General features: G+C 45.4%; 3 non-coding genes across 3 annotated transcripts; all 3 read left to right on the top strand.

Moving 5' to 3' along the window:
* The first annotated feature begins 5399 nt into the window (after positions 1-5399).
* On the top strand, positions 5400-5472 carry trnaf-gaa (transfer RNA phenylalanine (anticodon GAA)). The gene has a single exon. It is a non-coding gene; the product is annotated as a tRNA-Phe (tRNA).
* A 9238-nt stretch (positions 5473-14710) lies between these two features.
* Positions 14711-14783, top strand: trnaf-gaa (transfer RNA phenylalanine (anticodon GAA)). The gene has a single exon. It is a non-coding gene; the product is annotated as a tRNA-Phe (tRNA).
* A 4540-nt stretch (positions 14784-19323) lies between these two features.
* trnaf-gaa (transfer RNA phenylalanine (anticodon GAA)) lies at positions 19324-19396 on the top strand. The gene has a single exon. It is a non-coding gene; the product is annotated as a tRNA-Phe (tRNA).
* Positions 19397-21352: the final 1956 nt, after the last annotated feature.

The following is a 21352-nucleotide window of genomic DNA, read 5'->3' as shown; positions in this document are numbered from 1 at the left end:
GGTCTATAATTACCAGGGCTGTCTCTACTCCCCTTCTTGAACAAGGGGACAACATTTGCAATCCTCCAGTCTTCCGGCACTATTCCTGTCGACAATGACGACATAAAGATCAAGGACAAAGGCTCTGCAATCTCCTCCCTAGCTTCCCAGAGAATCCTAGGATAAATCCCATCTGGCCCAGGGGACTTATCTATTTTCACACTTTCCAAAATTGCTAACACCTCCTCCTTGTGAACCTCAATCCCATCTAGCCTCGTAGCCTGAATCTCAGTATTCTCAACAACATTTTCTTTCTCTACTGTAAATACTGACGCAAAATATTCATTTAACACTTCCCCTATCTCCTCTGATTCCACACACAACTTCCCACTACTATCCTTGATTGGCCCTAATCTAACTCTAGTCATTCTTTTATTCCTGATATACCTATAGAAAGCCTTAGGGTTTTCCCTGATCCGATCCACCAATGACTTCTCGTGTCCTCTCCTTGCTCTTCTTAGCTCTCCCTTTAGATCCTTCCTGGCTAGCTTGTAGCTCTCAAGCGCCCTAACTGAGCCTTCACGTCTCATCCTAACAAAAGCCTTCTTCTTCCTCTTGACAAGCGCTTCAACTTCTTTAGTAAACCACGGCTCCCTCGCACGACAACTTCCTCCCTGCCTCACAGGTACATACTTGTCAAGGACACGCAGTAGCTGCTCCTTGAATAAGCTCCACATTTCGATTGTTCCCATCCCCAGCAGTTTCCTTCCCCATCCTACGCATCCTAAATCTTGCCTAATCGCATCATAATTTCCTTTCCCCCAGTTATAATTCTTGCCCTGCGGTATATACCTGTCCCTGCCCATCGCTAAGGTAAACCTAACCGAATTGTGATCACTATCACCAAAGTGCTCACCTACATCTAAATCTAACACCTGGCCGGGTTCATTTCCCAGTACCAAATCCAATGTGGCATCGCCCCTGGTTGGCCTGTCTACATACTGTGTCAGAAAACCCTCCTGCACACACTGGACAAAAACTGACCCATCTAAAGTACTCGAACTATAGTACTTCCAGTCGATATTTGGAAAGTTAAAGTCCCCCATAACAACTACCCTGTTACTCTCACCCCTGTCGAGAATCATCTTCGCTATCCTTTCCTCTACATCTCTGGAACTATTCGGAGGTCTATAAAAGACTCCCAACAGGGTAACCTCACCTCTCCTGTTTCTAACCTCAGCCCATACTACCTCAGTAGCCGAGTCCTCAAACGTCCTTTCTGTCGCTGTAATACTCTCCTTGATTAACAATGCCACACCCCCCCCTCTTTTACCATCTTCTCTGTTCTTACTAAAACATCTAAATCCCGGAATCTGCAACATCCATTCCTGCCCCTGCTCTACCCATGTCTCCGAAATGGCCACTACATCGAGATCCCAGGTACCAACCCATGCTGCAAGCTCACCCACCTTATTCCGGATGCTCCTGGCGTTGAAATAGACACACTTTAAACCAGGTTCTTGCTTGCCAGTGCCCTCTTGCGTCCTTGTAACCATATCCCTGACCTCACTACTCTCAACATCCTGTACACTGGCACCACAATTTAGGTTCCCATTCCCCTGCTGAATTAGTTTAAACCCCCCCGAAGAGCACTAGCAAACCTCCCCCCCAGGATATTGGTACCCCTCTGGTTCAGGTGAAGACCATCCTGTTTGTAGAGGTCCCACCTACCCCAGAAAGAGCCCCAATTATCCAGGAAACCAAAACCCTCCCTCCTGCACCATCCCTGCAGCCACGTGTTCAACTCCTCTCTCTCCCTATTCCTCGCTTCGCTATCACGTGGCACGGGCAACAACCCAGAGATAACAACTCTGTTTGTTCTCGCTCTAAGCTTCCACCCTAGCTCCCTAAATTTCTGTCTTAAATCCCCATCTCTCTTCCTACCTATGTCGTTGGTGCCTATGTGGACCACGACTTGGGGCTGCTCCCCCTCCCCATTAAGGATCCCAAAAACACGATCCGAGACATCACGAACCCTGGCACCTGGGAGGCAACATACCAACCGTGAGTCTCTCTCGTTCCCACAGAACCTCCTATCTGTTCCCCTAACTATGGAGTCCCCAATGACTAATGTTCTGCTCCTCTTCCCCCTTCCCTTCTGAGCAACAGGGACAGACTCTGTGCCAGATATCTGTACCCCATTGCTTACCCCTGGTAAGTCGTCCCCCGCAACAGTATCCAAAACGGTATACCTGTTGTTGAGGGAAACGGCCACAGGGGATCCCTGCACTGCCTGCTGGTTCCCTCTCCTTCCCCTGACGGTAACCCATCTACCTACTTCTTTTACCTGAGGTGTGACTACCTCCCCATAACTCCTCTCAATAACCTCCTCCGCCTCCCGAATGATCCGAAGTTCATCCAGCTCCAGCTCCAGTTCCCTAACGCGGTTCTCGAGGAGCTGGAGTTGGGTGCACTTCCCACAGATGCAGTCAGCAGGGACACTCTTGGCGACCCTTACCTCCCACATTCTGCAGGAGGAACATGCAACTGCCTTAACCTCCATTCCCACTATTCCAAATTCCCAACAAATCTACTGAAAAACAAAAAGTCAAAACTTGTTAGGTTAGCAATCCAACGGACAGAACTTCCTAAATAAAAAGCTTACCTTATCAACACACCAGAGTACTTTTTTTATGGTTAGAGGAGGAGGGTGGGTGGGAGACACTACACGTGTAGTGTCTCGGGTACAGCCACCACACAAATATATACCTTTTTCCTTACCCAGCAGTCCCCTGGTCCTCCGAGAACAAAAGGGAATTCACTTTTAAACTTACGCTGAAATTGACTTCTCAGCTGCAAGCCCGTTCACGCACCTCCGCTGCTATCCACGCTGCGGCCACCGAAACTAAAAGAAAGAGATTCTAAACCACACAAATATATACTTTTTTCCTTACCCAGCAGTCCCCTGGTCCTCCGAAAACAAAAGGGAATTCACTTTTAAACTTACGCTGAAATTGACTTCTCAGCTGCAAGCCCGTTCACGCACCTCCGCTGCTATCCACGCTGCGGCCACCGAAACTAAAAGAAAGAGATTCTAAACCACACAAATATATACCTTTTTCCTTACCCAGCAGTCCCCTGGTCCTCCGAGAACAAAAGGGAATTCACTTTTAAACTTACGCTGAAATTGACTTCTCAGCTGCAAGCCCGTTCACGCACCTCCGCTGCTATCCACGCTGCGGCCACCGAAACTAAAAGAAAGAGATTCTAAACCACACAAATATATACCTTTTTCCTTACCCAGCAGTCCCCTGGTCCTCCGAAAACAAAAGGGAATTCACTTTTAAACTTACGCTGAAATTGACTTCTCAGCTGTAAGCCCGTTCACGCACCTCCGCTGCTATCCACGCTGCGGCCACCGAAACTAAAAGCTAAAAAACTAAAAAGGAGGATACAAATTATCTCCCAGAAATGTTGGGGAACATAGGGTCTAGTGAGAAGGAGGAACTGTATGAAATCAGTATTAGTAGGGAATGTTTGGGAAATTGATGGGATTGAAGGCCGATAAATCCCCAGGGCCTGATAATCTACATCCCAGAGTACTTAAGGAAGTGGCCCTTGAAATAGCAGATGCATTTCTGGTCTTTTTTCAAAATTCTATCGACTCTGGAACAGTTCCAATGGATTGGACGGTAGTTAATGTAACTCCGCTATTTAAAAAAAGAGGCAGAAAGAAAACAGCGAATTATATACCGGTTAGCCTGACATCAGTCGTGGGGAAAATGCTGGAGTCCATTATAAAAGATGTTATAGCAGAGTGCAATAATAACTCGTCTCCACTCCTAGTATTTCTAAATCCCACACATTCACTATAATGTGAACAATTATTTCCTGTTGTGTCTCTCTCAGATTTGTAAACTTCACTGTATTGGAGTGAGGTGACATCTACTGGCGGGAAGCAAGAACTGCAATCAAGCAGCAGAAACTCCACAGTCTGTCAGGGTTAAAGAAACATTGCAATGTGAGGATCCAGCGAAGTGGTTTGATTGGGTAGATGGAGACATGATTCTACTTGTGGTGGTGTCTGAAGCAAAGGCCAGAAATACAAAATTGTCATTAATAAAAGAAATGAGGAATTCATGAAAAATGTAGTAACGTAGTGAATGGTTAGAATGTGGATAGAATAGAAAGTGAGATTGGATGGACAGAAGCAGTCTGAAAGGATGGCTGAAACAAAAGGTGAGTGCCCTGAAATGTTAACTGTGTTTCTCACAGCACAGATGCTGCCAGAGCTGCTGAACATTTCCAGCACTTTCTGTTTTTATTTCAGCGTTTGCAGGATGTTGCTTTGATCTGAAAAAAAATGGATGATTGGCTGGGGGGTTCCAGTGAAATTCCACAGCAGCTAATAAAGCATGACTTGTCAGTGGCTCGTTGGTGTAGGGGTATGATTCTCACTTTGGGAGTATGGTTAATTAACATGCGAGAAATCCCGGGTTCAAGTCCCGGACGAGCCCTGTCTGCTGGCATTTTTAGATTAAGGTTATCTATTGGTTTCAGCCTTGCAGAAGGTGGAATTGACTTCCATACGGAGCTGGCTTGAGGACCAGACAACTGGATTCAAAGAGCTTGTCGACAAAATTGCAATTAACTAAATGTACAGATAGCCAAGTGGGAATATAAAGTTGTTGCTGTAATTGTGACCTGACTCCAAAAACAACAGGACTGGAATGGAATGGAATTCTTCAGTGTTTCTGTTGTTTGGCTTGCATTGACTCATCGATTTTCTTGCTTTTCACTTTGTCGATGCCTTTGAATAATTGTGGATCCTTCTTCAGGGTGTCTTCTTTCACCAGGTAGTTCTGACCTCTGATGATGTTGATTGTAATCAGCTTCAATTCGCTGATAGTTTTGGAAGTGAGCAGATTTCCTTTGCTTGAGTCTACAACATGGAACTCAGTCTGACATGTGGACCCATGGGAGGATTTGAATGCCATCCCTGCGTTGGAGTTGCATCCATCCAATAAGAGACCGAGTAGAAGTGACAGTTCTGTTAGTCGAATATGAGACTTTTAATGGCAGGGTTGTGAGTTTGAGTGCCATTCTGTTTTTCCCTTTTTTAAGGCTTCATGAGCAGAGAGTACAGGGAGTGTTTGAAATGAGCAAGTCTCGCTTTGATTCAGGACTCTTACCTCTCAGCAGCATCTCACTATGAAAGATTGAATTTGATCTAATTTCATTCTCAGCTCGGGGTCTGTGCGGCTCAATGGCACTTCTGGCTGTCTCCTGCTTCACAATCCATCAGTACTGAGAAAGCAATGGGGAATATTACTCACATGTTGTGTTCTTTAATTTTTTGGAAAACTTGAATGTATGTATTTTCTTCCAAAACAAGGACACCAAGCCACTGTCAATGTAAGGCTGAAATAGCTCAGTTGGGAGAGCGTTAGACTGAAGATCTAAAGGTCCCTGGTTCAATCCCGGGTTTCAGCAATTTTGCTTCCTTATGCGTCCCTTGCCTTGGTTCTGATTTTCCAGTTGCACAATTTACTTTGAAATTATTTACCAAGCACCAGTGGATTGAATTTGAGAAACAACACAGAGTCATTTACAGCACAGAAGGTGGTCGTTTGGCCTATCACGTCCATGCTGGCTCTCCCCGGAGCAATCTAGTCAGTTCCACTCACCAGCTCGGTCCCTTTCCTCCTGCAAGTTTCTTTCCTTCAAGTATCCATCCAATTTCCTTTTCAAATCATTGATTGTCTCTGCTTCCACCACACTCGTGGGCCAAGACATTACTACCCACAGCATAAAAAATTCCACCTCATCAAGGATGGGAAATACTTATATCATCTATATTTGCTTATTCTCTCTTTCCATGAGAATAGACTGACAGTCAACATGAAAGGAAACCCAAAAATCTTCGAGCAGCATGTAAATGATAAGTGGGTAGTAAGAGGTTGAGTCGGGCCTATGAGGGACAAAAAGGATAATATAAGCTTAGAGGTGCAGGGCAATGTTAATCTACTTAATGAGTACTTTGTATCAGTGATCACTAAGGAAGTGGAATTTGACAAAATATCAGTCGATGTGAAGAGAGTAAAGTCAATGGAGAGGGTACAAATTGAGAGAGGGAGGTACTAAAAAGGCTGGCTGTGCTTAGGGAAGATAAATCACCTGGTCCGGATGGCTCACATCCCAGGTTGCGAAAGGAAATGCGGATGCAGATAACGGAAGGGCTTGCTATAATCTTCCAATCTTCCCTGGATACGGGGGAGGTGTCAGAGGATTAAACAGTGGCAAATGCGACACCCTTATTCAAGAAAGGGTGTAAGGACAGTCCGGGTAACTACAGGCTAGTTAGATTAACAGCAGCGGTGGGTAAGGTTTTGGAAAGAATAATCAGGGTAAAAAATCAACAGTCACTTGGAGAGGTTCGAGTTAATTAAGGAGAGTGAGCATGGATTTATAAATGGGAGTTCATGCTTGACTAATCTAACTGCATTTTTTGATGAACTAACAGAGCAGGTTGATGAAGGGAATGCAGTGGATGTTGTTTATATGGATTTTAAGGAAGCGTTTGACAAGGTACCACATAAAAGGGCGGTTAACAAAATTGAGGTTCGTGGTATAGGAGGGTCAGTGTCCAATTGGATAGAAAATTGGTTTAAGGACAGAAAACAGCGAGTCTTATTAAATGGTTCTTTGTCAGACTGGAGGATAGTCGACAGTGGTGTTCCCCAAGGGTCAGTGCTAGAACCACTGCTTTTTTTGCTCAAGGTAATTGACTTGGATCTTGGAATACAGAGTAGAATCTCAAAATATGCCGATGACACCAAACCTGGAGGAGCGGCAAACAGTGAAGATGATATGAACTGCCTGCAACAGGACAGTGATAGGCTAGCAGAATGGGCAGACAGATGGCAGATGGAATTTAATAGTGACAAGTGTGAGGTGATGTATTTTGGCATAAGGAATAGGGAGAGGCAATATATACTTAATGGCACAGTTCTAAAGAGTTCTTCAAGATGGCTCCTGGGCTGGAAGCTCCCTAGGAAGCTCCCTTGCTGTTCAACTCTATCCATGGCCATCTGCTCCCATCCCTAACGTTTTCTCCCCCAATCTGCCCTCTTAAACTGTTTAAATTCCCCTGGCTCTTTAAATCAGTTCATTTTAGCCCTATCTAAAAGTTAACAGTTAGTTTAGTGTATGTTACCTGGGCCCACTGCCCTCCCCCAGCCACACCTGCTTTTTGTTTTCTCAATGAAATTGATCCGGATGAAACTGACGAGAACAGCTGCCGATACTTTAATCTCCGATCCTGCTGTTTTCACAGTCCAGAGTGTCTGCAGCCACGGCATGCGGTAAGTCCATTGAGGTGAAGAAGGAGCTGCGGGACCCGAGAGAAGTCCTGTGAAAAGGTGCCCCGAACACCCAAAACATCCACGAACGGCCCCCCCGGCCGCAACTTCAAAGCGCCCGCGGGAGATGGCTCGGAGAGCATCTGCAGCGCACTGACGGCAATGCTGCATGCCTTTATTTAAACCACTGCAAAAAAAAAAACCCTTAGCAAATGTAATCACCTCTAAGTCTGCCAAATGATGCTTCACCTCCCGAAGGACGTGGATGAGCTTTCCGGACGTCGATGGTGGGCACTGAGGAAATGGCTTATTACCTGCACCAGATTCCACCCCCCCTCCCCCCCCCCCTCCCCCCCCCCCCCCTTTACCCCCCTTCCACCCCCCCACCCCCGTCCCCTTCCCTGCTCCACCCTCTCAGCTCACCCCCTCACAACCCCGTCCCAGCCCACCCCCCCCTCGCACCATCTTCACCCCGCACCCCCTTCCCCTGCACCCCCCCCCACCCCCTCCCTCTACCCCTCCCCCTTGCATCCCCTCCTCCCACCGGCACCATCCTACACCTGTGTAGGGGCCCCAACAACCCCACTGCCTTGTGGGCGTCTCGGGAGAGACCAAGGCTAAGGGAGTAAACCCTAACAGAAAATCCGGAGCGGAACCCCGTAGGCGGTCATGTGTCACCTTTGGCATGTTTCCGGCAGTTCCTGCAGCCATACTGGTGCCAAACGTCGTGTCCTGCACTCCTTTGGACCCCACCAGAAAGGCCGAGAGGGGGGTTTTGACGACTGGGCAACTCTCAACCTCCATAAATTTGCCCAGGCATGCGCCATGGAGAGGTCACTCCATAGTTGCCTCACAGCGACTGAAACAACACGGAAGGCAGCAGTTACGGGTTATAAGTCCAGATAAATTGGCGTAGAAACTGGGCGCCACGGGTTGCCTTTGTCGGTGGGAGAGGTCATTGCACCTCACTGGACAGCTACCGCCCGCCTCAAACCGGGCAGCCCCCGGTCAATAAGGTTCTGTCCCGCCACAGTCTGCCTGCTTCAATGGGTGCTTGGAGCTCAGGGTCATTGCCCGAAAGGTGGACTGACACACCGCACCAAACAACATGAAAAAAGGAAAGAAGGTACCAGCCCTTCGCTTTGCAAGCTGGAACGTCAGAACTATGTGTCCTGGCCTGTCGGAAGACCTTACACAAATCAACGATTCTCGGAAGACCGCCATCATTAACAACGAGCTCAGTAGACTCAATGTGGACATTGCAGCACTTCAGGAGACTCGCCTCCCCACGAGTGGCTCTCTAGCAGAGCAAGACTACACCTTCTTCTGGCAGGGCAGGGATCCTGAAGAACCAAGACAGCATGGAGTGGGCTTCGCCATCAGAAACTCCTTGCTCAGCATGATAGAGCCTCCCTCAAATGGCTCGGAACGCACACTGTCCATCCGACTGCTCACCACCTCTGGTCCAGTACACCTACTCAGCATCTATGCTCCAACACTCTGTTCCGCACCTGAAGCTAAAGACCAGTTCTATGAACAACTCCATAACATCATTAGCAGCATCCCCAACACCGAACACCTATTCCTGCTGGGGGACTTTAATGCCAGGGTTGGGGCCGACCATGACTCATGGCCCTCCTGCCTTGGGCGCTATGGCGTTGGAAGGATGAATGAGAACGGGCAGAGACTGCTTGAGTTGTGTACCTATCATAACCTCTGCATCACCAACTCGTTCTTTCACACTAAACCCTGTCACCAGGTTTCATGGAGGCACCCAAGATCACGTCGTTGGCACCAGCGAGACCTCATTGTCACAAGGCGAGCCGCCTTAAACAGTGTTCAAATCACACGCAGCTTCCACAGTGCGGACTGCGACACCGACCACTCCCTGGTGTGCAGCAAGGTTAGACTCAGACCAAAGAAGTTGCATCATTCCAAGCAGAAGGGCCACCCGCGCATCAACACGAGCAGAATTTCTCACCCACAGCTGTTACAAAAATTTCTAAATTCACTTGTAACAGCCCTTCAAAACACTCCCACAGGGGATGCTGAGACCAAGTGGGCCCACATCAGAGACGCCATCTATGAGTCAGCTTTTACCACCTACGGCAAAAGTGCGAAGAGAAATGCAGACTGGTTTCAATCTCATAATGAAGAGCTGGAACCTGTCATAGCCGCTAAGCGCATTGCACTTTTGAACTACAAGAAAGCCCCCAGCGATTTAACATCCGCAGCACTTAAAGCAGCCAGAAGTACTGCACAAAGAACAGCTAGGCGTTGCGCAAACGACTACTGGCAACACCTATGCAGTCATATTCAGCTGGCCTCAGACACCGGAAACATCAGAGGAATGTATGATGGCATGAAGAGAGCTCTTGGGCCAACCATCAAGAAGATCACCCCCCTCAAATCTAAATCGGGGGACATAATCACTGACCAACGCAAACAGATGGACCGCTGGGTTGAGCACTACCTAGAACTGTACTCCAGGGAGAATGCTGTCACTGAGACTGCCCTCAATGCAGCCCAGCCTCTACCAGTCATGGATGAGCTGGACATACAGCCAACCAAATCGGAACTCAGTGATGCCATTGATTCCCTAGCCAGCGGAAAAGCCCCTGGGAAGGACAGCATTACCCCTGAAATAATCAAGAGTGCCAAGCCTGCTATACTCTCAGCACTACATGAACTGCTATGCCTGTGCTGGGACGAGGGAGCAGTACCCCAGGACATGCGCGATGCCAACATCATCACCCTCTATAAAAACAAAGGTGACCGCGGTGACTGCAACAACTACCGTGGAATCTCCCTGCTCAGCATAGTGGGGAAAGTCTTTGCTCGAGTCGCTCTGAACAGGCTCCAGAAGCTGGCCGAGCGCGTCTACCCTGAGGCACAGTGTGGCTTTCGTGCAGAGAGATCGACTATTGACATGCCGTTCTCCCTTCGTCAGATACAGGAGAAATGCCGTGAACAACAGATGCCCCTCTACATTGCTTTCATTGATCTCACCAAAGCCTTTGACCTCGTCAGCAGACGTGGTCTCTTCAGACTACTAGAAAAGATCGGATGTCCACCAAAGCTACTAAGTATCATCACCTCATTCCATGACAATATGAAAGGCACAATTCAACATGGTGGCTCCTCATCAGAGCCCTTTCCTATCCTGAGTGGTGTGAAACAGGGCTGTGTTCTCGCACCCACACTTTTTGGGATTTTCTTCTCCCTGCTGCTTTCACATGCGTTCAAATCCTCTGAAGAAGGAATTTTCCTCCACACAAGATCAGGGGGCAGGCTGTTCAACCTTGCCCGTCTAAGAGCGAAGTCCAAAGTACGGAAAGTCCTCATCAGAGAACTCCTCTTTGCTGACGATGCTGCTTTAACATCTCACACTGAAGAATGCCTGCAGAGTCTCATCGACAGGTTTGCGTCTGCCTGCAATGAATTTGGCCTAACCATCAGCCTCAAGAAAACGAACATCATGGGGCAGGATGTCAGAAATGCTCCATCCATCAATATTGGCGACCACGCACTGGAAGTGGTTCAAGAGTTCACCTACCTAGGCTCAACTATCACCAGTAACCTGTCTCTAGATGCAGAAATCAACAAGCGCATGGGTAAGGCTTCCACTGCTATGTCCAGACTGGCCAAGAGAGTGTGGGAAAATGGCGCACTGACACGGAACACAAAAGTCCGAGTGTATCAGGCCTGTGTCCTCAGTACCTTGCTCTACGGCAGCGAGGCCTGGACAACGTATGCCAGCCAAGAGCGACGTCTCAATTCATTCCATCTTCGCTGCCTTCGGAGAATACTTGGCATCAGGTGGCAGGACTATATCTCCAACACAGAAGTCCTTGAAGCGGCCAACATCCCCAGCTTATACACACTACTGAGTCAGCGGCGCTTGAGATGGCTTGGCCATGTGAGCCGCATGGAAGATGGCAGGATCCCCAAAGACACATTGTACAGTGAGCTCGCCACTGGTATCAGACACACCGGCCGTCCATGTCTCCGTTATAAAGACGTCTGCAAACGCGACATGAAATCGTGTGACATTGATCACAAGTCGTGGGAGTCAGTTGCCAGCATTCGCCAGAGCTGGCGGGCAGCCATAAAGACAGGGCTAAATTGTGGCGAGTCGAAGAGACTTAGTAGTTGGCAGGAAAAAAGACAGAGGCGCAAGGGGAGAGCCAACTGTGCAACAGCCCCAACAAACAAATTTCTCTGCAGCACCTGTGGAAGAGCCTGTCACTCCAGAATTGGCCTTTATAGCCACTCCAGGCGCTGCTTCACAAACCACTGACCACCTCCAGGCGCGTATCCATTGTCTCTCGAGATAAGGAGGCCCAAAAGAAAGAGTGTACTGGAATAGAGGGACTTGGGGTTCATGTGCATCAATCTTTGAAGGAGGCAAGTCATATTGCGAGAGTGGTTCGCAAAGCATATGGGATCTTGGGCTTTATAAGTAGAGGCATTGAGTACAAAAGCAGGGAAGTTATGCTGAACCATTATAAAACTCTGGTTAGGCCCCAATTGGAGTGTTGCTTCCAGTTCTGCTCAGCAGACTTTAGAAAGAATGTGAGGGTCCTTGAGAGGACGCAGAGGCGATTTACCAGAATGGATCCAGGGATGGGGGATTTTAGTTACAAGGTTAGGTTGGAAAAGCTAGGATTATTCTGCCTTTCTCAAAGGAGATTGAGTGGAGAATTGATAGAGGTGTATAACACCTCTAGAGAACAGGCCATCCTGGACTGGGTATTGTGTAATGAGAAAGGATTAGTTAACAATCTTGATGTGTGGGGTACCTTGGGGAAGTGCGCCCATAATATGATAAAATTCTTCATTAAGATGGAGAGTGAGAGAGTTGATTCCGAGACTCGGGTCCTGAATCTAAACAAAGAAAACTATGAAGGTATGAGGCGGGAGTTGGCTATGATAGATTGGGGAACGTTACTTAAAGGGTTGACAGTGGATAGGCAATGGCTAGCATTTAAAGAGCGCATGGATGAATTACAACAATTGTTCATTCCTGTCTGTGCAAAAGTAAAACAGGAAGGGTGGCTCAACTGTGGCTTACAAAAGAAATTAAGGGAAGTATTAGATCCAAGGAGGAGAAATATAAAATGGCCAGAACAAGCAGCAAACCTGAAGATTGTGAGCAGTTTGGAATTTAGCAGAGGAGGACAAAAGGATTGATTAAGAAGGGGGAAATAGAGTATGACAGTAAGCTAGCAGAGAACATAAAAACTGACTGTAAAAGCTTCTATAGATATGTGTAGAGAAAAAGATTAGTGAAGACAAATGTGGGCCCCTTACAGTCAGAAACGGGGGAATTTATAATGGGGAACAAAGAAATGGCAGACCAATTAAATACATACTTTGGATCTGTCTTCACAAAGGAGGATACAAATTATCTCCCAGAAATGTTGGGGAACATAGGGTCTAGTGAGAAGGAGGAACTGTATGAAATCAGTATTAGTAGGGAATGTTTGGGAAATTGATGGGATTGAAGGCCGATAAATCCCCAGGGCCTGATAATCTACATCCCAGAGTACTTAAGGAAGTGGCCCTTGAAATAGCAGATGCATTTCTGGTCTTTTTTCAAAATTCTATCGACTCTGGAACAGTTCCAATGGATTGGACGGTAGTTAATGTAACTCCACTTTTTAAAAAAAGAGGCAGAAAGAAAACAGCGAATTATATACCGGTTAGCCTGACATCAGTCGTGGGGAAAATGCTGGAGTCCATTATAAAAGATGTAATAGCAGAGTGCAATAATAACTCGTCTCCACTCCGAGTATTTCTAAATCCCACACATTCACTATAATGTGAACAATTATTTCCTGTTGTGTCTCTCTCAGATTTGTAAACTTCACTGTATTGGAGTGAGGTGACATCTACTGGCGGGAAGCAAGAACTGCAAGCAAGCAGCAGAAACTCCACAGTCTGTCAGGGTTAAAGAAACATTGCAATGTGAGGATCCAGCGAAGTGGTTTGATTGGGTAGATGGAGACATGATTCTACTTGTGGTGGTGTCTGAAGCAAAGGCCAGAAATACAAAATTGTCATTAATAAAAGAAATGAGGAATTCATGAAAAATGTAGTAACGTAGTGAATGGTTAGAATGTGGATAGAATAGAAAGTGAGATTGGATGGACAGAAGCAGTCTGAAAGGATGGCTGAAACAAAAGGTGAGTGCCCTGAAACGTTAACTGTGTTTCTCACAGCACAGATGCTGCCAGAGCTGCTGAACATTTCCAGCACTTTCTGTTTTTATTTCAGCATTTGCAGGATGTTGCTTTGATCTGAAAAAAAATGGATGATTGGCTGGGGTGTTCCAGTGAAATTCCACAGCAGCTAATAAAGCCTGACTTGTCAGTGGCTCGTTGGTCTAGGGGTATGATTTTCGCTTTGGGAGTATGGTTAATTAACATGTGAGAGATCCCGGGTTCAAGTCCCGGACGAGCCCTGGTCTGCTGGCATTTTTAGATTAAGGTTATCTATTGGTTTCAGCCTTGCAGAAGGTGGAATTGACTTCCATACGGAGCTGGCTTGAGGACCAGACAACTGGATTCAAAGAGCTTGTCGACAAAATTGTAATTAACTAAATGTACAGATAGCCAAGTGGGAATATAAAGTTGTTGCTGTAATTGTGACCTGACTCCAAAAACAACAGGACTGGAATGGAATGGAATTCTTCAGTGTTTCTGTTGTTTGGCTTGCATTGACTCATCGATTTTCTTGTTTTTCACTTTGTCGATGCCTTTGAATAATTGTGGATCCTTCTTCAGGGTGTCTTCTTTCACCAGGTAGTTCTGACCTCTGATGATGTTGATTGTAATCAGCTTCAATTCGCTGATAGTTTTGGAAGTGAGCAGATTTCGTTTGCTTGAGTCTACAACATGGAACTCAGTCTGACATGTGGACCCATGGGAGGATTTGAATGCCATCCCTGCGTTGGAGTTGCATCCATCCAATAAGAGACCGAGTAGAAGTGACAGTTCTGTCAGTCGAATATGAGACTTTTCATGGCAGGGTTGTGAGTTTGAGTGCCATTCTGTTTTTCCCTTTTTTAAGGCTTCATGAGCAGAGAGTACAGGGAGTGTTTGAAATGAGCAAGTCTCGCTTTGATTCAGGACTCTTACCTCTCAGCAGCATCTCACGATGAAAGATTGAATTTGATCTCATTTCATTCTCAGCTCGGGGTCTGTGCGGCTCAGTGGCTCTTCTGGCTGTCTCCCGCTTCACAATCCATCAGTACTGAGAAAGCAATGGGGAATATTACTCACATGTTGTGTTCTTTAATTTTTTGGAAAACTTGAATGTATGTATTTTCTTCCAAAACAAGGACACCAAGCTGTTGTTAATGTAGGGCTGAAATAGCTCAGTTGGGAGAGCGTTAGACTGAAGATCTAAAGGTCCCTGGTTCAATCCCGGGTTTCAGCAATTTCGCTTCCTTATGCGTCCCTTGCCTTGGTTTTGATTTTCCAGTTGCACAATTTACTTTGAGATTATTTCCCAAACACCAGTGGATTGAATTTGAGAAACAACACAGAGTCATTTACAACATAGAAGGTGGTCATTTGGCCTATCACGTCCGTGCTGGCTCTCCCCGGAGCAATCTAGTCAGTTCCACTCACCAGCTCGATCCCTTTCCTCCTGCAAGTTTCTTTCCTTCAAGTATCCATCCAATTTCCTTTTCAAATCATTGATTGTCTCTGCTTCCACCACACTCGTGGGCCAAGACATTACCACCCACAACATAAAAAATTCCACCTCATCAAGGATGGGAAATACTTACATCTTCTATATTTGCTTATTCTCTATTTCTATGAGAATAGACTGGCAGTCAACATGAAAGGAAACCCAAAAATCTTCGAGCAGCATGTAAATGATAAGTGAGTAGTAAGAGGTTGAGTCGGGCCTATTAGGGACAAAAAGGATAATATAAGCTTAGAGGTGCAGGGCAATGTTAATCTACTTAATGAGTACTTTGCATCAGTGATCACTGAGGAAGTGGAATTTGACAAAATATCAGTCGAAGTGAAGAAAGTAGAGTCAATGGAGAGGGTACAAATTAGGAGAGGGAGGTACTAAAAAGGCTGGCTGTGCTTAGGGAAGATAAATCACCTGGTCCAGATGGCTCACATCCCAGGTTGCGAAAGGAAATGCGGATGCAGATAACGGAAGGGCTTGCTATAATCTTCCAATCTTCGCTGGATACGGGGGAGGTGCCAGAGGATTAAACAGTGGCAAATGCGACACCCTTATTCAAGAAAGGGTGTAAGGACAGTCCGGGTAACTACAGGCTAGTTAGATTAACAGCAGCGGTGGGTAAGGTTTTAGAAAGAATAATCAGGGTAAAAAATCAACAGTCACTTGGAGAGGTTCGAGTTAATTAAGGAGAGTGAGCATGGATTTATAAATGGGAGTTCATGCTTGACTAATCTAACTGCATTTTTTGATGAACTAACAGAGCAGGTTGATGAAGGGAATGCAGTGGATGTTGTTTATATGGATTTTAAGGAAGCGTTTGACAAGGTACCACATAAAAGGGCGGTTAACAAAATTGAGGTTCGTGGTATAGGAGGGTCAGTGTCCAATTGGATAGAAAATTGGTTTAAGGACAGAAAACAGCGAGTCTTATTAAATGGTTCTTTGTCAGACTGGAGGATAGTCGACAGTGGTGTTCCCCAAGGGTCAGTGCTAGAACCACTGTTTTTTTTGCTCAAGGTAAGTGACTTGGATCTTGGAATACAGAGTAGAATCTCAAAATATGCCAATGACACCAAACCTGGAGGAGCGGCAAACAGTGAAGATGATATGAACTGCCTGCAACAGGACAGTGATAGGCTAGCAGAATGGGCAGACAGATGGCAGATGGAATTTAATAGTGACAAGTGTGAGGTGATGTATTTTGGCATAAGGAATAGGGAGAGGCAATATATACTTAATGGCACAGTTCTAAAGAGTATACTGGAATAGAGGGACTTGGGGTTCATGTGCATCAATCTTTGAAGGAGGCAAGTCATATTGCGAGAGTGGTTCGCAAAGCATATGGGATCTTGGGCTTTATCAGTAGAGGCATTGAGTACAAAAGCAGGGAAGTTATGCTGAACCATTATAAAACTCTGGTTAGGCCCCAATTGGAGTGTTGCTTCCAGTTCTGCTCAGCAGACTTTAGAAAGAATGTGAGGGTCCTTGAGAGGACGCAGAGGCAATTTACCAGAATGGATCCAGGGATGGGGGATTTTAGTTACAAGGTTAGGTTGGAAAAGCTAGGATTATTCTGCCTTTCTCAAAGGAGATTGAGTGGAGAATTGATAGAGGTGTATAACACCTCTAGAGAACAGGCCATCCTGGACTGGGTATTGTGTAATGAGAAAGGATTAGTTAACAATCTTGTTGTGTGGGGTCCCTTGGGGAAGTGCGCCCATAATATGATAAAATTCTTCATTAAGATGGAGAGTGAGAGAGTTGATTCCGAGACTCGGGTCCTGAATCTAAACAAAGAAAACTATGAAGGTATGAGGCGGGAGTTGGCTATGATAGATTGGGGAACGTTACTTAAAGGGTTGACAGTGGATAGGCAATGGCTAGCATTTAAAGAGCGCATGGATGAATTACAACAATTGTTCATTCCTGTCTGTGCAAAAGTAAAACAGGAAGGGTGGCTCAACTGTGGCTTACAAAAGAAATTAAGGAAAGTATTAGATCCAAGGAGGAGAAATATAAAATGGCCAGAACAAGCAGCAAACCTGAAGATTGTGAGCAGTTTGGAATTTAGCAGAGGAGGACAAAAGGATTGATTAAGAAGGGGGAAATAGAGTATGAGAGTAAGCTAGCAGAGAACATAAAAACTGACTGTAAAAGCTTCTATAGATATGTGTAGAGAAAAAGATTAGTGAAGACAAATGTGGGCCCCTTACAGTCAGAAACGGGGGAATTTATAATGGGGAACAAAGAAATGGCAGACCAATTAAATACATACTTTGGATCTGTCTTCACAAAGGAGGATACAAATTATCTCCCAGAAATGTTGGGGAACATAGGGTCTAGTGAGAAGGAGGAACTGTATGAAATCAGTATTAGTAGGGAATGTTTGGGAAATTGATGGGATTGAAGGCCGATAAATCCCCAGGGCCTGATAATCTACATCCCAGAGTACTTAAGGAAGTGGCCCTTGAAATAGCAGATGCATTTCTGGTCTTTTTTCAAAATTCTATCGACTCTGGAACAGTTCCAATGGATTGGACGGTAGTTAATGTAACTCCACTTTTTAAAAAAAGAGGCAGAAAGAAAACAGCGAATTATATACCGGTTAGCCTGACATCAGTCGTGGGGAAAATGCTGGAGTCCATTATAAAAGATGTAATAGCAGAGTGCAATAATAACTCGTCTCCACTCCGAGTATTTCTAAATCCCACACATTCACTATAATGTGAACAATTATTTCCTGTTGTGTCTCTCTCAGATTTGTAAACTTCACTGTATTGGAGTGAGGTGACATCTACTGGCGGGAATCAAGAACTGCAAGCAAGCAGCAGAAACTCCACAGTCTGTCAGGGTTAAAGAAACATTGCAATGTGAGGATACAGCGAAGTGGTTTGATTGGGTAGATGGAGACATGATTCCACTTGTGGTGGTGTCTGAAGCAAAGGCCAGAAATACAAAATTGTCATTAATAAAAGAAATGAGGAATTCATGAAAAATGTAGCAACGTAGTGAATGGTTAGAATGTGGATAGAATAGAAAGTGAGATTGGATGGACAGAAGCAGTCTGAAAGGATGGCTGAAACAAAAGGTGAGTGCCCTGAAACGTTAACTGTGTTTCTCACAGCACAGATGCTGCCAGAGCTGCTGAACATTTCCAGCACTTTCTGTTTTTATTTCAGCATTTGCAGGATGTTGCTTTGATCTGAAAAAAAATGGATGATTGGCTGGGGTGTTCCAGTGAAATTCCACAGCAGCTAATAAAGCCTGACTTGTCAGTGGCTCGTTGGTCTAGGGGTATGGTTCTCGCTTTGGGAGTATGGTTAATTAACATGTGAGAGATCCTGGGTTCAAGTCCCGGACGAGCCCTGGTCTGCTGGCATTTTTAGATTAAGGTTATCTATTGGTTTCAGCCTTGCAGAAGGTGGAATTGACTTCCATACGGAGCTGACTTGAGGACCAGACAACTGGATTCAAAGAGCTTGTCGACAAAATTGTAATTAACTAAATGTACAGATAGCCAAGTGGGAATATAAAGTTGTTGCTGTAATTGTGACCTGACTCCAAAAACAACAGGACTGGAATGGAATGTAATTCTTCAGTGTTTCTGTTGTTTGGCTTGCATTGACTCATCGATTTTCTTGTTTTTCACTTTGTCGATGCCTTTGAATAATTGTGGATCCTTCTTCAGGGTGTCTTCTTTCACCAGGTAGTTCTGACCTCTGATGATGTTGATTGTAATCAGCTTCAATTCGCTGATAGTTTTGGAAGTGAGCAGATTTCGTTTGCTTGAGTCTACAACATGGAACTCAGTCTGACATGTGGACCCATGGGAGGATTTGAATGCCATCCCTGCGTTGGAGTTGCATCCATCCAATAAGAGACCGAGTAGAAGTGACAGTTCTGTCAGTCGAATATGACACTTTTAATGGCAGGGTTGTGAGTTTGAGTGCCATTCTGTTTTTCCCTTTTTTAAGGCTTCATGAGCAGAGAGTACAGGGAGTGTTTGAAATGAGCAAGTCTCGCTTTGATTCAGGACTCTTACCTCTCAGCAGCATCTCACGATGAAAGATTGAATTTGATCTCATTTCATTCTCAGCTCGGGGTCTGTGCGGCTCAGTGGCACTTCTGGCTGTCTCCCGCTTCACAATCCATCAGTACTGAGAAAGCAATGGGGAATATTACTCACATGTTGTGTTCTTTAATTTTTTGGAAAACTTGAATGTATGTATTTTCTTCCAAAACAAGGACACCAAACCGCTATTAATGTAGGGCTGAAATAGCTCAGTTGGGAGAGCGTTAGACTGAAGATCTAAAGGTCCCTGGTTCAATCCCGGGTTTCAGCAATTTTGCTTCCTTATGCGTCCCTTGCCTTGGTTCTGATTTTCCAGTTGCACAATTTACTTTGAGATTATTTCCCAAGCACCAGTGGATTGAATTTGAGAAACAACACAGAGTCATTTACAACATAGAAGGTGGTCATTTGGCCTATCACGTCCATGCTGGCTCTCCCCGGAGCAATCTAGTCAGTTCCACTCACCAGCTCGATCCCTTTCCTCCTGCAAGTTTCTTTCCTTCAAGTATCCATCCAATTTCCTTTTCAAATCATTGATTGTCTCTGCTTCCACCACACTCGTGGGCCAAGACATTACCACCCACAACATAAAAAATTCCACCTCATCAAGGATGGGAAATACTTACATCTTCTATATTTGCTTATTCTCTATTTCTATGAGAATAGACTGGCAGTCAACATGAAAAGAAACCCAAAAATCTTCGAGCAGCATGTAAATGATAAGTGGGTAGTAAGAGGTTGAGTCGGGCCTATTAGGGACAAAAAGGATAATATAAGCTTAGAGGTGCAGGGCAATGTTAATCTACTTAATGAGTACTTTGCATCAGTGATCACTGAGGAAGTGGAATTTGACAAAATATCAGTCGATGTGAAGAGAGTAGAGTCAATGGAGAGAGTACAAATTAGGAGAGGGAGGTACTAAAAAGGCTGGCTGTGCTTAGGGAAGATAAATCACCTGGTCCGGATGGCTCACATCCCAGGTTGCGAAAGGAAATGCGGATGCAGATAACGGAAGGGCTTGCTATAATCTTCCAATCTTCCCTGGATACGGGGGAGGTGCCAGAGGATTAAACAGTGGCAAATGCGACACCCTTATTCAAGAAAGGGTGTAAGGACAGTCCGGGTAACTACAGGCTAGTTAGATTAACAGCAGCGGTGGGTAAGGTTTTAGAAAGAATAATCAGGGTAAAAAATCAACAGTCACTTGGAGAGGTTCGAGTTAATTAAGGAGAGTGAGCATGGATTTATAAATGGGAGTTCATGCTTGACTAATCTAACTGCATTTTCTGATGAACTAACAGAGCAGGTTGATGAAGGGAATGCAGTGGATGTTGTTTATATGGATTTTAAGGAAGCGTTTGACAAGGTACCACATAAAAGGGCGGTTAACAAAATTGAGGTTCGTGGTATAGGAGGGTCAGTGTCCAATTGGATAGAAAATTGGTTTAAGGACAGAAAACAGCGAGTCTTATTAAATGGTTCTTTGTCAGACTGGAGGATAGTCGACAGTGGTGTTCCCCAAGGGTCAGTGCTGGAACCACTGTTTTTTTTGCTCAAGGTAAGTGACTTGGATCTTGGAATACAGAGTAGAATCTCAAAATATGCCGATGACACCAAACCTGGAGGAGCGGCAAACAGTGAAGATGATATGAACTGCCTGCAACAGGACAGTGATAGGCTAGCAGAATGGGCAGACAGGTGGCAGATGGAATTTAATAGTGACAAGTGTGAGGTGATGTATTTTGGCATAAGGAATAGGGAGAGGCAATATATACTTAATGGCACAGTTCTAAAGAGTGTTCTGGAATAGAGGGACTTGGGGTTCATGTGCATCAATCTTTGAAGGAGGCAAGTCATATTGCGAGAGTGGTTCGCCAAGCATATGGGATCTTGGGCTTTATAAACAGAGGCATTGAGTACAAAAGCAGGGAAGTTATGCTGAACCATTATAAAACTCTGGTTAGGCCCCAATTGGAGTGTTGCTTCCAGTTCTGCTCAGCAGACTTTAGAAAGAATGTGAGGGTCCTTGAGAGGACGCAGAGGCGATTTACCAGAATGGATCCAGGGATGGGGGATTTTAGTTACAAGGTTAGGTTGGAAAAGCTAGGATTATTCTGCCTTTCTCAAAGGAGATTGAGTGGAGAATTGATAGAGGTGTATAACACCTCTAGAGAACAGGCCATCCTGGACTGGGTATTGTGTAATGAGAAAGGATTAGTTAACAATC

Source organism: Heterodontus francisci, chromosome 35, assembly GCF_036365525.1.
Source record: "Heterodontus francisci isolate sHetFra1 chromosome 35, sHetFra1.hap1, whole genome shotgun sequence".
NCBI lineage: Eukaryota > Metazoa > Chordata > Chondrichthyes > Heterodontiformes > Heterodontidae > Heterodontus > Heterodontus francisci.
This window is presented reverse-complemented; position numbering and strand designations above follow the sequence as displayed.